Source organism: Alligator sinensis, unplaced genomic scaffold (genome assembly GCF_000455745.1).
Source record: "Alligator sinensis unplaced genomic scaffold, ASM45574v1 scaffold340_1, whole genome shotgun sequence".
Classification (NCBI taxonomy): domain Eukaryota; kingdom Metazoa; phylum Chordata; order Crocodylia; family Alligatoridae; genus Alligator; species Alligator sinensis.
In genome coordinates this window covers 1,862,430-1,874,626 of record NW_005842004.1, presented here as the reverse complement: position 1 = coordinate 1,874,626, position 12,197 = coordinate 1,862,430, and the positions used below count along the sequence as shown (strand labels likewise).

At 38.8% G+C, this 12,197-nt stretch overlaps 1 long non-coding RNA gene across 1 annotated transcript in view; it reads right to left on the bottom strand.

Moving 5' to 3' along the window:
- Positions 1 to 5,789, bottom strand: part of LOC102380812 — a 20,860-nt gene extending 15,071 nt beyond the window's left edge. Inside the window, exon 1 of the long non-coding RNA XR_323600.1 lies at positions 5,621 to 5,789. This is a non-coding gene — a long non-coding RNA (uncharacterized LOC102380812). The remainder of the gene's footprint in view (positions 1 to 5,620) is intronic.
- Between the last annotated feature and the right edge of the window lie 6,408 nt (positions 5,790 to 12,197).

Below are 12,197 nucleotides of genomic sequence, written 5' to 3'. Positions count from 1 at the left end.
AGGACTTCAGGACCTTTGCTCACTTGAAGCTATCTTTGTCTTGCCAGCGCTGGCTGCCACTGGTGTGGAGAGCACCCATAGCTTCCACTGCCTCTCCTGCTCTCCCCTGCTCCCAGTTGGTGCTGGCTTTTATCCTGGCTGGCTGATGATCATCCATGATGTCACCTGCCGGTCTCAGCTGTTTATAGGTGCAGCTGATGAACCACGTGGGTTTTCCTCTTCAGCAGCGCTCGTCTGGTGTCTGGAGCCCTAAAGTAGGTAAGTTTTCTTTACTTTTGGGGGTTTTCCTCTGGGGGTATGTAGCCCCCATGCTTGTACCCTGAGAACAGAAAGGAATAGTGGGTTTCCATGCCGTTCCTAACTCCTAGCATGTCTACCTGCTCTTCACATGTAGGTTCCAGGAAATAAAAAATGTTTTCAAAATAGTTTTTTATGCCTATCACTTTTGTCAGAATTATTCTAGATAGTACAAAAGCATAACAAGGCAGCATGGTGTCCAGGGTAGTAGCAGTACATCCACCAGGGTAGTAGCAGTACATCCCCTGAAGTCAGTGCCTGGGGCCACTTCCCTAGTCATATCCTAGTTATGATCCTGATTTGGTTCTACTTTTAGACAGCTATATTACTGACTATGGAAGACACAGAATTATGACTTTTTACTTTATCACCAATTATTGATCCTTGTTTTAGAATTTATAGTACTGCATCCCCAAACTATATAGAAATTGATTAGTTGTTGGTGTTATTGCTCATTACGTGGAACACATAATTGGTTTTCTCCTGAATATATATATATATATATTGGCCAGGGCCTCTCACACCCAATGCTCAGGCTCCCACTGGTGGGTGTGCAGCTCACCTGAGGTTTCAGAGGCAGGGCCTGCTGCTGTCACCACAGGTGGTGCTTCTGCTACCAGAGCACAGGTGGGGCCTCTGCCCACTGCACCTCTTCCCCACAGGCCTCGCAGATATTATGCAACATGCAGGCTGTGATGATATATATAGTCTACTCATATAAAGGATGCCAAAATCCCTGAATTATTCTTAATTATTTAGGATTTCAAATGAACATAACTTGAAGGAAAACACATGGATTAATCTGCCACAGAGTGGTATTGTGAGACTCAATTTAATTACAATTTGTAAAACAGCATGAGTTTTATACCTAGAAAGTGATAAATACATATTGATTTTCATGTAAGCTATCACCCTATACAGAGGGTGGGTCGAGATTTGCAAGACTGAAACCCAGTTTGGGCCACCAAAATAGAATATACTGGTAAGTATATCATTATCTGTACAGCCGTCTTGTGCCAGACCTCTACACAAATTGTCAGTGGTCATCTCTTGAGCAGTTTAGATAAAAGAATGTTAAAATGAACCTTTGTAATTCTCATGTCACCCCATAATCAGAATGATAACGATACACTATAAAAAAGCCATGATCTGTGGAACATATTACATATTACGGTGTTCTTCAAGAGCACTCAAAAATATATTTCTGAAGATACTTTGAAGAAATAAGATTGGCTTGGTTTGCCCAAGAAGTTTACCATAATCATTTGGAAACCAGGATTTGATGATATAAGTCAGACTTGTTTTCTTTAAAGAAATTGTTTTTAAAAGTAGCTTTGCACTGTCATATGCTTGCTTTGTGTCCTAGAAGTCTCAAAGTTATTTTTTTTTTTTTACATACATTCAAGATTTAAAGTAGTTCTAGTCTTTTGACCAACACTTATTCTTTTTTGTTGAGTTTCTCCTTATAGTAGGGCCAACACCTGTCATGTGTTTTATTTTTCACCGTCTCCTAAAAGGAAGAAGAGTGAGGCATTTTGTTTTGGAATTTATGTAATCATATATGTAAACAAATAGTTACATTTTTTTTTTTTTTATTGGAGAAGGCAGAAGGCAGGGAAGGTGGCATATAAGGGCGCTGACAGATGTGGAAAAAAAACACATACTGGAAGCAGCACCAGTATATACTTTGACCTGGCACTGTAGCATGTGTAGAGATTGGGAGCTTCAGTGGAACTTTTTGGCACTTTTAGCTAAAGCTGTTTCAACCAGCTATTTGATAAAAGTGCCAAAAAAGCCCTGCTAAACCACATAGTCTCTACAGGTGTTGGGAAAACTGGGTGCAGCTAATGTGCTGTCTCTTCTAGGCATGCTCTGGGCTTGGCACAGGAGTGTGCTGGATTTAAAGTAAAGTGTTGTTTTGCTTGTTTTGTCCCCCACATCTGCAACAACCATAAAGAATAACTGGTTCAAGGTGTTGTACTGTACTGCCTTCTTTATTAGAGGAAGTAAAGTCAAAGGATAGCATTTTTCACTTTGTTTGTAATATGGCTGAGAGTGGAGTAGTTTTTGATGGCCCTTATTTTTTGTAGGAACTCATGACATGGTCTCAGGGGAACCCCACACAGTTTCATAGTTTTAGGGTCGGAAGGGACCTAATAGATCTTCTAGCCCGACCCCCCAGAATAGCTTTAATTCTGGTGTATAGTGTTCCTTTGTGCCAGAAGGGGAAAAACAATATCTACCACCGTGTTCAGCAGAGCTTTAGTTGATTACTTAGATATTTTGGGGCCAGAATACTGAATGTCTTTAACAAATGGATGGAAAATTTCAATTTGATTCAATATTGTTTGGTAAGCATACAGAGTGGAGGACAGGCCAGTGCTTACAGCAGCCTGAGACCACACCATCCTCCTGGATTGGCTGGTGGTGGCATCACAAGACTGGCTGGAGGACTCAGGCCTGGTGGGTGAAGGACATCACCTGCAAGGAGGCATAGGACTAGGCAGACTGGAAGTTTCAGGTGCAGTTCCTGGCCCTGCAGTGTGAGCAGCTGGAGGCCCCTTTGCCTGGACCCAGGCCCACCCGAGCTCCACACAGGCACAGCAGGGCAGGGATGGGCCAGATGGCCATGGGCCAGCCAATGGTCAACATGGTGAGCCAGAAGGGCCAAGGTGGTGGCCATCAGGAGCCCAGGGTGCTGGTTGTCACCTCCAGGGGCAGGAGCTGGAGCAGCCATAGTACAGGGGGCAGAGTTGGTGAGCAGAGTGTTGCTGCATGCTGCCCCTGCACTGTGCACATTGCTTCTGGCCAGAGAAGTGACTGGCCAGGGAGAAGAGAGCAGGGCTGGCTTTTGGAGAGGGATGCTGGCTGCTGGCAGTTGCAACCAAAGTCTGGAGCTCCTCCCAGTGGTGGCATGGGCCCACCACAGGAAGGTTGGTGCCAAGAGTAGCAAATCTGCTTCCTAGTCCCTGCATGGGTAGAAGCCTGCTCAGGAATGTTATGTGCAAATACTGTACTTGAAAATAAACTTCTCAGATTCTATACTTGATTTGAGCCTTCAAGAGGCCAAGAAGCAGTTCAGTATGTCAGAAGGCATCATTTTCATACCCACAACATTTAGCTTCTACCACCTTAAATCAGAAAACATGAATGGATTTGACTCCTTTGATCTTTTCATGTGGAAGCCCCCCTTTTAACAAATTTGGAGATGGGCATGTTGGAAATTTCACTCGGTGTTTCATTTTGAAGCTATTTCACTAGTTCGTGCTTGAAACAGTGAAATCGAAACAAAACAAAAGCCTTTGAAACAGTTTTGAAATGAAACAATGGAACTCAAAATGTTTCAAAAGTTTTGAGTTTTGAGCCAGTCTTGCTGGCTTCAGCCCTGGTCCCAGCCAGCAGCACCCACCTCCTGCCCTCCAGCAGGCAGATCGAGGGCTCTCCTGCACCCCCCGGGAGGGCTGTGGGGGGCTGTGCCTGACTCTTCCTGGGGGTGCGGGCCCCTGATCTGTCTGCCAGATGACAAACTGGTGCTGGATGCAGCCCACACCCAGCGCTGGGAAGATTGGTGCTGCCACTGGTCCCAGGCAGCAGCACCTGCCTCCTGTCATCTGGCAGGCAGATCGGGGGCCCATTAATAGTGGAGGAAAAGTGGGTGGAAAGCATTTCAACAAGTAATGATCCTAGAAGGTTCTGTGGTTTCAGCTTGCACTGTTGACACATCTAAAGAGTAGGAATGCACAAAGGACATTTGGAAAAGAAATAGGAATTATAAGTCTTCATTGGTTTATGGCAAAGTAGAGCTTTTCAATGGAGCATCAGTAAAGAGCAGCACTATAGAATGATGTTCTTAACTATGAAAGGAACTGGGATGTACAAAGCACCAAAGTCCTGGAACAGTCTTTTAAAATAAACTGCAAGATTAAACTTTTCTAAAAAAACAAGTAAAATCAGTAAGGGAGATGCATCCTTTCATGAGCAGTGAGTGTTCCAATTAGTTCATTGCTAAGACTGCCAGTTTTCAGAGAACTTTACCCATATAACAGTTTATGGGAAAGAAGAACAAAATTAGAGTTCATAAATGTAAAGCACTCCAGAATATAAAAGTGCTTATTAGTTTTAAACCTAAAGGGTGCAATAAATGGGAGTAAAATATATCTACCTTTTTCTGTGCAGATTAGATAGGGTAAAACATAGCTTTGTAGACATACAGTACTTCTCTGTCAGACTCTCTTCATTATTTTACTTCAGGGCCATAGTAATAAAGATTATATCCATTTTCTAATTTGACACCACCAAATCAAATGCTACTGTAAGGCAAAAATCTAGATAGGTACCTAATGTAACCTAAATGCAACATTAAACTGGGTACCTAGCATCTGCCACTACCCTCGTTCTGTTACTTCTGATGCCCATTGCAGTAAAAGGGAAAAAATAATAAATCAAGTCTTCTTCAGAAATATCTCTAGGTAAGATTCCTCACCCCCACCGCATGATATTTTGTGCAATATATAGAAAGACTTTCAGTTAACATGTTAGACCACATTAAAAGACATAACTGGCAGGTTTTAAATTCACACTAAAATCTAAAGGTATAAATTAGCTAAATCCACTACTCAGAAAATTTGAAAGAAGATTCCATTGACAAAGACCTCCGAATAAAGAAATTAGTTTCAATCTAAGACCTGATTCTTCCATTTAACAGATCCCCTATACATGTGCACAGCAAACTAAGGTACTAATATATTTTTACAGACTTATTAAGTAAATATGCACAGAGAGTTTTGATACAATATAAATGAGTATTTTATATTCAGCTAACAGCATATAAAACTTGGACTGAAACTTTGAAATATCTGATGGAAGTTTTTCAACATTCAAAATTGCCCAAGTTTTTCCAATTTCATTTTTCCAAATTTTAATGACAAACTGCCAATACAAAAAAAATCTTTTTAAAAATCAGTGCTGCTATGGAACAACAAAATACTATTGATAAGCAAAACTAGCAAGATATTCTACAACTAGGTCACGAATTCTCATCTGTGACACTAACATGGAAAAATAGTGAAGATCCCACACTTGTATTAACATACACAAATTTACCCAGTTATACACTTATAAAGTGGAAATGAAACAGAACATTTAACTCCAGCCTTCTTTGCCAATCATTGCCTTCTAACTCTCCCAAAGGCTTCTTTATAAAGCCTTCCCTTGGCATTTCATTCTTGACACTTTTCCCTATTTGAAGCCTAAAATAAAAGCAATGTTACTCTCACACCTCCTACCTAACCTGAGAGAAACGGAGAAGCAGACAGATCCTCACCTCCTCTTCAACTGGAAAAGAGGCACCAGCAAAATCTTCACCTTGTTCTTATGTCTATGGAGTTACTATAGATTCCCATCAATTATTTTGATAGCTGAGAAAGAGAAAACAACTGAAGAATCTTCATCCTACTTCTACAAGAGTGGCAGTGGCAGCAACTCCTTACCCACCAGCAAGATCTAGCTAAGGGGCAGAAAGTGAGGCATTATCACTTCTCTTTGACTGATAACTAGTTGAGTAATAGGTTGCAGGAGGCCTTTTACACCTTCCCAGTCCTGGAAAAGGAAAGCCAGAGAGACTGTAGTAGCTTAGCAGCTGGTCCTAATTTTATGGGGCTGAGGTAGGTGTGTTAGGCACGTTTGTAAGGAAAGTGGAAGAAGGAATGCACAAGCTGAGGGCAATACTGAAGCACTCAAAAGCCATGCAGAGATCTAGTAAAACGTTTCTTATTGAAATACTATCCTGTGGCCTGCCTAATCAATGTAAAATGTTATAAAATGAATGTACTTTACATTTAATGGTCATTGGTTAAAATGAATAACAGTTTCTTTCTGGGACTGGAGCACAGCATACCTTTCTAAAGGAATTGTCCAAAACACTAGGTTACATAATCAGGTTCACTCTGACCCAGACCCAATGAATCTTGATTTATTTGCTGCATAATAACACAGCTTTAAGAAGAGAGGTGAAGAGACTCTCCTTCCTTCCTCCCGCCTTCCCTCCTCAAATAGTTTATATTGTAGGGTGAAATGGCTTGCTCAAGCAAGTAGAAACCATTGGCTTGAATCCCAACCCCAGAAAAGAAAAGAATTGAAGTTGAGTGTCTTATTTCCTGGATAAATGCTCTAACAATTAAAACGTTTAAAAAGAGGTCACTGGCACCTCCACTATTGCTGACAACTACTTTGGATAGTGATGTCTGTGGTGATATTTTGTGAACCCAGACCTGCTGGTGTGTGTTAGTGGTGTTTTAAGAGCACCAAGTGGATCAAGCCCCTGTGAGGCAGTGGAATACCTCATTCCTGGAAATTCAATTTAGGCAGAAAATATGTCTAGTGCTTGGCTCTGTTTAAATATGAATATGGACATCAAAATGCAAAAAAACCCCAAAAGGCAGAAGGCAGGGCAGGGTGACACCTTAGGGAATTTATACATGTGCTTTGGGGGGGGGGGGGGGGTGTTGCAATTTAATTAGAGTGATTCTCTGTCGGGGAGAGCCGTACTCCGAGAGTCAGTCGAATTAAACCAATCCGGGTGTCACATGTATCAGCATCCTCACACTAAAAAATGGCAGCGGGTGAACATTAAGGCTCATGAGCTTTAGTTCTACGAGCTTTAGTTAAAGTGCCCCTGCCATCATTTTTCAGCTCAGGGAAAAAAGCGCAGTAATTACCACACTCCAGCAGACTTGATTAATTGAGTCCACTCCAACACACTGTTATTACATCACATGAGATCAGCCTTGCTGCATGTGTATAGGTTTTCTTAGAGTTTTACTATCAGAGAAGCATAGACTACTATAGGAAACAAACTCATCATCAGATGATAACCATGCAGACAAAACTATAGGTTTTGCTCAGCTGCTTGTCTAGACTGCTCTTAAGGAACAAATAAAGAAACTTATCATAATGTGAATGATTAAGAAGAGATTTATTATAATAAATATCCCTGAGTAAATATTTTCCTTTACATTCAGAAGGTATTCCATCTGCTATTGCTATTTTTTCATTCTCAGTTTCTGAGCTGCAGAACACATATGTTTGAATGTACTTTTTTTTTTTTTTTGCTTTTGGCAACTGCTAAAACATTTTGTTGTTGATAATGAAAAGGCAAAATATTCTCAACCTGCAGGCATAATGAATAACATTACAAAGCACAGTCAAGGCTATTAACTATCATCAGATTTCCAAATTGTTCATCACCTACAGTTGGGGGCAGATTGTCAAGAGAGCTCATTTCTCCCAAAATAAGGGACATAATATTCAAGAGAGCCCAGCATGGTGGGTGTTGTGCATGATCAAAAACCTGACTGTAAGCATAACAATGTGTGTGATTGGAAGATGAATACTTGAGAATCTCATTCTTATTTAGGTGTCTGGGAGCAGAGCAATGGGGAACATCTGGCCACATTAGCTGGGGCTGCTGACCACTTGTAATCTGGCCCTTAGCTCTTTTAATAAACTGGCCCTTTATGTTTTATATGCTAAATTGTACTCTTTCAAGAAACAAATTCCTTGAATGCCTTCCCTTGGCTATTGTTTTGTGGCTGTGTCTGATGAATTTTTCCAGTCTTTCATGCAAATTTCACACTATTTGATTTTTCTGCCCAAATAATTCTTGTCTTGCTCAATTGTATGTTTTAAAAGAAGTAGGTCAGTGATAGTGAGGGCCCCTCAGAGAAAAAAATTAACAGAATCAAATTCTTGTCATTAAGATCCCAAACCCTCCTTCAGGGCCATATTTTCTGTGCTGTTTTTTTAAATCTGCAGCTGGTGGCATGCAGCTTTCATGTGAAAGACTGTAGTCAAAGCTTTTACAATAATTACTATTGAAGAATCATTAGAAACTTAGAAACAATTTCGCTGAATTGTTGACTGAGTTTACAAATCCTTCAATGGGTGAGTTGAGTGAGAGTAGGATGACAGTTCCTAGTGGAAAGTAGGCAAAACTCACTCTTGTTGCATTTGACTTTGAATTTTTTGTGTGTGAAAGCACCTGAAGCTCAAAGCAAAGACTCAATACATGTGAAGTCATTGGATCTAAACTTTAAAAAAAAAGGTTAATGCACAGAGAATCAAAGCTACTGCATTGATTTTTCATTTTTCTGCCTCATTGGTTTTGCATCGTTCTACTTTTTAATATCATTATTCTAGAAGAACTAGTCCCATTATAGAAGAACAAACTGAAGTATCTATGAGTTCTCATAGAGTACGAACACTGAGTAAGGAATGACAGACACTGGGAAACAACCACACATTCAAATATAGGCCGAATATATATTTACTAAACAAATAAAGAGGAAATTAGGAGAATATTTAATGATGGTATTTATTTAAGACTGACTAGAGATACTATTTAAAGAAAATTAATTTGACAGGTATATAAAACTGGATAAAACACTGGACAAAAGTGTACTATAGGGGAAATTTCTGTACTGGCACAGTAATAGATTGCATAATATAATATAGATCTATTTCCATGTATAATGTCTATGATTTGTTATTTCTGCTAAAGTAGAATAAAATCATGGGAGTATTTAATGCTAGTTTTCTACCAGAATACTCATAATTCTGAATAAATTATAGTTGCATTTATTATACTATGATATATAATACAGCAATGTCTAGTAATATAATGTTAGAGATAGTAAGATGGATACACTATGAAAACCTGTGATCAGTGCTACAGTCCTTAAGCCAATAGAACATTTGCAGGTGTAAAGAAGTGCAAAATTAAGTTTTTTATTAAAAATAAATTAATTTCTCCCAGTAATATGCTGAGGCAATATTTTTTTAATTAAACAATCTCTTCTATTAAAAAATAGTCCAGTACATTCAAAATGTGTCTTTCATCTCAAATCACTTCTGAAATCTAAAGAGTGCAAGATAGTTATAAGCAAAGGAATATACAAAGGGTACTTTTTCAAAGTTATCTAATAAGTAACCATCTAGTCTAAAGTCCTTTTTCGAAGTTCTTCAAAGGGGTCCATCTTTCAGCTAGACTCCTGAGTGAGATTTTTAAACATAATTCAGCACTTATCCCACAGATGCTTAAAAGTCTTTGAAGATCCGAGCCAAGATCTTTGTAAATGGGACCAAGCTATAAACCCCTCTGGAAAGGTAGCCTTTGGGGACAAACCTGTCCTGGCTGACAGACAGTCCCCCAACCTCAAATAGCATCTCTCAAAAAGGCTGATTAGCACACTCTCATCCATACCAAGGCACCAGGCCTTGCAATAGACCCAAATGCTTGCTGTGTCCTCACATCAATATAAGCCACATACTCACAGGACCAAATAACAAGAAGTTCAATATCCAAAGTTTGTTCACCTGCAGTTCTGCCAACATCATATACTCCATCATATACTCATGTAGACAGCAGACAGGCTTACCATGCCTGTCTGCTGTCTACATGAGACAGACAGGGCAATCTCTGCCTATAAGAATGAATGATCTGACATTAGCTGCAGAAAGACACAAAAACTTGTGGTAAAATACTTCAACTTCCCTGGACACTCCATCTCTGACCACGGGATTGCTGTTCTTAGGCAGAAAAAATTTAGAAACCAGTCAGAAAGGGAAATTGAGGAACAAGAAATCACCCACAAACTAAGTATAGTTTTAACAGGGATGACAGATTCTTATCTCATTACCTGGAATATCTTTTGTGACCCCTTTGTACTTATAGATTTAATGTTTGTTTCTTTTTTTCTTTCCTAGCACTGCCTCCCTTGCTCCTCTTCCCCTATTGCTCCCCCTGCTTGTCTTTTGCATTATTTCTCTCTCCTTCTGACACACTGTTTTCTGCATGTCCTTTCACAGCATCTGATGAAGTGAGGCTCAGTTCATGAAAGCTTGCAGTCTCTCGCTATATATGTTAGTTAGTCTGTAAAGTTGCATATCTACCCTGCCTTCTATCACACTATAAAATCATATAGGTGGTTTTTGAAAAAAAAACAAACCCCAAAATGACCAATGGGATGGCACAAAATTCTATTTTCCTATGAAATACAAATGTCCGAGATCAGTATAGATATCACCTGCAAAAAAGTGTATGTATGTTGAAGGTTTTAGACTTCTTTAACACCCAGATGAACAAATGATAAATGTAGTTCAAACAAGATATATGTACAATAGTATATCTTAGACTGAAAATGTAATGAGCAAAGTATCTATTTAGTAGAAAGATACTTCAGAATACTTACCAGGAAAGTGATTAGGGAATTGTTATAGAAAAATCCATAAAGCTTTCAACCTAATACACAGCTGTCATGAAGAAGGCAAACAGGTTCCTGAATTTTATTGGGAGAGGAATACAATATAAATCAAGTGATAGAATATTGCACCACCAGTTATTTCTCATGTCACATACTACATAAAATATTGGCCAAAATATTTTATGAAGGTTAAGAAAGTACAGCAGACAGCAACCAAAATTATATCAGGTTTCCAAAATATACGTCAGAGGAAAAGACTGGGAAAACTGGAGTTGGAAAAGTGAAGAATTCAGAGTGAGAGAACAGACAAAAATCAGGGGATTTATCTTGTATTAAGGAGAGATCTAGGAACTCAGGGAATGAAGAATCCATCCCACTGATGTAAAAGAATGATTGAATTAAACTATTTGCAAGGGGAAATGTTTAGACCTTGTCTGTTGTATGTGTGGACTCAAAAATGTATGGGTAAACAGGACAGACTCACCTTTTGCCAAATGTAAAGTGAAGAGGACCCCCACCCCAGCTAATGTGTCTTTAATAATCAGTTTAATTTATCTTGGGACTCAAGAACACTGCAATGCTTCAATAAGAATCACTGCATCCTGTCACAACAGAGAAGATTTAAAACTACTTGGATGCCTTAACAATGTCCTTTCATACCTTGTTTTGATTTTTTTTTTTTAAAGTGTAACCTTGACTGTGGATATTTTGCTTTACAGTTCTTGATGTGGGGATAATTACAGTATTTGTGTAATGTCTTTTTTGTAATTCATTGAGATGTATTAGAAGCATTACCTCCATTTTTAAATAGTTTGGGTTTGGGAATTTTGGAAGTATATGATCGAGTCAGTATAATTAAGAAATGGACCCATAAATAGGAGTGCATAGTTTTGTTTGAACTCAAAAGGAGACTCTGATTTATTTTCCCTGGAAATGTATCCCTCTACCAGTAAACATTATTACAAAGGCTGAGATCCTGCAAGCACTTAAGCACACATTATTTATTTGAATAATCCCATTGACCAGTATGAGCTACCTATTTACATAAAAATATGCACATGCTTAAGTGCTGGCTAAATTGAACCCTATGTAACATTTAAACATTACAACTTCAGCTAGGAAGCTGGTAAGTTCAGAGGAGAGGGTTTTTAGAAGCTTTATTCGTGGATTTTTAAAAAAATAGCATATTAGATACATAATACACCCAGCAGGTCAAAAGGTGCAAGGTGTATTCATAAGGCAAAGAAAGAAAAGGAAAATGAGGTAGATGAATTCCTAGCCAAAGAGACTAAAGAAAGGTCTGGGTATTTAAAAAAGAACAAATAGAGCAAAGAGAACAAAATGAGAGGTCAATAGTATATTTTCTTTTCATTTCTATAGCTTTAACTTTTGATTGATTTAGAATTACTATGTTCTGTTAGGATTCTATTTATTATTTATCCTTTAATTAGAATGCTGTCAGGTGAAGAGATTATATCAAGATCTAAACAAATGGGTATATCTGCTTACTGATAAAAATATTTCAAATGAGAAAAAAAAAGATCTACTCAAATGTGCTAAGGCCATTTTTCATCATCAGCAGCAATCCCTTGCAGTTGAGGATGATTGTCTTCCATGATTGCCTTATCTGTGGGTCCAATG